This window comes from Lepus europaeus, chromosome X (assembly GCF_033115175.1).
Source record: "Lepus europaeus isolate LE1 chromosome X, mLepTim1.pri, whole genome shotgun sequence".
NCBI lineage: Eukaryota > Metazoa > Chordata > Mammalia > Lagomorpha > Leporidae > Lepus > Lepus europaeus.
Genome location: NC_084850.1, coordinates 21,845,875 through 21,849,131, shown reverse-complemented (window position 1 = coordinate 21,849,131; position 3,257 = coordinate 21,845,875). Strand labels below are relative to the sequence as shown.

Sequence of the window (3,257 nt, the reverse complement as noted above, 5' to 3'; positions counted from 1 at the left end):
TAAGTCTTTGGTGCTAAAGGCCATCTAGTACAGCTCTAAGGATGGTTTGCATATAAGATACTGTGATGGGAATTTTTTTTCCTAGTCTCAGCACAGCACACACTCCTCTGACCAGATGTGTGTGGTGGTTTCCCGCACATCAAATGATTCTCCCACAGACACCAACTGGGTGGCCTAGAATTCAATTTGCCCACAGTTGAAGGCTCAGCCCCACGAGATTGCCCCCCTTCCCCCACATACCAATTGCAAATCCCAGGTTGAAACGTGTGTTTCCGACCAACCAGCTTTAAACTGGGGGTTCCCATGACCCCCTCCTTGGGTTCAATTTATTTGTCAGGACAGCTCACAGAACTTAGGGAAACACATCCACTGGTTTATTCAAAGGATATACATGAACAGCCAGATGCAAAAAATGCTTAGGGCAAGTTATGGGGGAGGGGGCAAGAAGCTTTCAGGCCCTCTGCACACACCCCACCCTCTTGGACCTCCATGTGTTCAGCAACCTGGAGGCTGCACTTGAGTGCTAGCCAAACCAATGAACAAAACAGAACAGTAAGGGTTCCTCACTGTTAGAGAAGCTAATATCCCTAAGGTGGTGCTGTCCCATATGAGCACCTGACTGGTCCACTTCTGATCCAGCTTCCTGCTAATGTGCCTAGGAGGGCAGCAGAAGATGGCTAAAGTATCTGGGTCCCTGTCATCCATGTAGGAGACCCAGATGAAGCTCCTGGCTCCTGGCTTCGACCTGGCCCAGCCCAGGCCGTTGTGGCCACTTGAAGAGTGAACCAGCAGATGGACAATCTTTTTCTCTCTCTCTCTTTCCCACCCTCCCTCCCTCTCTCTCTCTGTCTATAACACTACCTTTCAAATAAAAATAAATAAATCTTTTTAAAAAAATCTTATTCAAATGTTTTTATTGAGCTTGCTCAGCCCATTCCTCCCCACTTGCCAGAGATTGGTGGGTGGGGCCGAAAGTTCTGAACCGCTAACCACACTAGCTTTCTGGTGACCAGCCAGTTTTGTATAACCTCAGGTGGGATCAAAGGGGCTTCATTCTGTACAACAAAAGACACTGCTATTAGGAAATTCAAAGGGTTTTAGGTGCTCTCTGACAAGAACTTATACCGTAGTTACCTAGTCAGTTTTATAATTCTGAGTTTGAGATCTGACCCTGGAAAAGAGCAATATTGAAATGCGTATATCAGATCAGAACAGGTAACCAACCGAGAACGCCAACTAGCGACACCCTTGGCTGGATTGATAACCAGAGTAACAAGGCTTCCTGAAGACCACAGCAGATGGTAGCACGACCTTAGGGATATTAGCTTCTCTAGAGGTGAGGAACCCTTGCTGTTCTCACTGTTTTGTCCGTTGCTTTAGCTATAATTGTCTGTAGCAGAATACTCAGATGCAGCACAGAAGCACAAAAGGGAACAGATCTTTTGAGAAGTACAAATTGAAGCAAGGGGAGGCAAAAACTCTGCTTTTTATGTAGAAAAATTCTTTATTGCCTCACATTGACAGCGAACTGATATTTGATGCATATTCAACTTCTTTTCTTCATGAGCCACCAGTTCCCTCCATTGTACTCATGAGGTTTCTCTTTAAGAAAAAAGATTAATATACCTGAATATATGCATATTTAAATATGCAAATTTGCACTTGATCTTAGCCAAAAGGCCGAGAAGCGATTAAATATGCAAATTTGAATATGCGTATACATATACTAAGTAATGATAGATAACATTACTTAAACTTTAAACTTTGTTTTAAACCATACTTTAAAAAAAAAACCTTGTTAGGAGATACTATTTTTACCATCATAATTATTTTTAAAATATTTATTCATTTGTTTGAAAGGCAGAGACAGAAATGGAGAGAGTTCTTCTATCCACTGGTTCATTCCGTCAAAGGCCCAGAACAGCCAGGATCCAGGAGCCAGAAACTCAGTCCAGACCTCCCACGTCGGGGGCAGGGACCCAATTACTAGAGCCATCACCTGCTGCCTCCAGGGTGCACGTGAGCAGGAAGCTGGAATCAGAAATAGAGCCAGGGCTTGAACTCAGGCAGTTGAATCCAGTGGCGTCTTAACCGCTGTGCTGAATATCCCACTTCCCATATTTTTTTCTAGCATGTCTTCACAGTATAACTTCCCTTCCCCAGTGTTAACATCTGGCTGTTAGCGGTGTAACCATCTGGCTGTTGTGGGCATTTGGGGAGTGAACCAGAAGATGGGAGACTTCTCTATGTTTGGTGCTGTCTCTCTGTCTCTATATTTTTCAAATAAGCAAAAAAAAATTTTTTTTCAAAAAATAGGGGAAGTAGGATACTCAAAAAGGTGGTGTCCCAAAAGCCAAAGAAATAGATTCAAGATCACAGCGATAAATTATATCAAATGCAATACAAAGGACAGTTATGTAAGGCAAAAATAGTATCCGTTGGATTTGGCAAAATGGCAGTCAATGGTGTTCCTTGCCAATTGTTTCTATATAATCAAGGGTGCAGAAAACAAACAGCAGTGAGTTTGAGGAGGAAACAGGAAGTGAGGAAGTGGATACAGCAAGTATGGACACTCAAGGAGCTAATTGTCGGGGCCGCTGTGGCGTAGTGGGTAAAGCTGCCGCCTGCAGTGCCAGCATCTCATATGGGTGCCAGTTCTAGTCCCGGCTGCTCCACTTCCGATCCAGCTCTCTGGTATGGCCTGGGAAAGCAGTGAAACATGGCCCAAGTCCTTGGGCCCCTGTACCCACGTGGGAGACCCAGAGGAAGCTCCTGGCTCCTGGCTTCGGATCTGCGCAGCTCGGCCATTGTGGCCAAGTGGGGAGTGAACCAGCAGATGGAAGACCCCTCCCTCTCTCTGCCTCTCCTTCTCTCTCTGTGTAACTCTGACTTTCAAATAAATAAATAAGTAAATCTTAAAAAAAAGAAGCTAGTTTTTTAACAGAGGAAGGACTTTAAACATGTTCATTCATTCAATTATTCGTTTACTTATTCATTTCTAGAATAGGAGAAATTTGAGTCTGTCTTTAAGCCTGAGGAGAAAATGAAGGAAGAAGAAACCGAAGCTATTGATGAACAGAAGTAGCTATTTGGGAGAAAAGTGCCAAAGGTGATGGCATCCCAGGCACAGATGGATCTGCTGGCCAGAGGGTGGACTTCTTACCTCTGGGCCTTGGGGAAGGAGGTAGAAGTGTACATGTGGATGTGTTACCGGAGAAATTGCAGGGTTCTTGTCTTCGCGCAAGAAAGAATTCAGG

General features: G+C 44.3%; 1 pseudogene; it reads right to left on the bottom strand.

Annotated features, from left to right (window-relative positions):
- Positions 1-1,591: 1,591 nt before the first annotated feature.
- LOC133753839 (U2 spliceosomal RNA) lies at positions 1,592-1,692 on the bottom strand (annotated as a pseudogene).
- Positions 1,693-3,257: the final 1,565 nt, after the last annotated feature.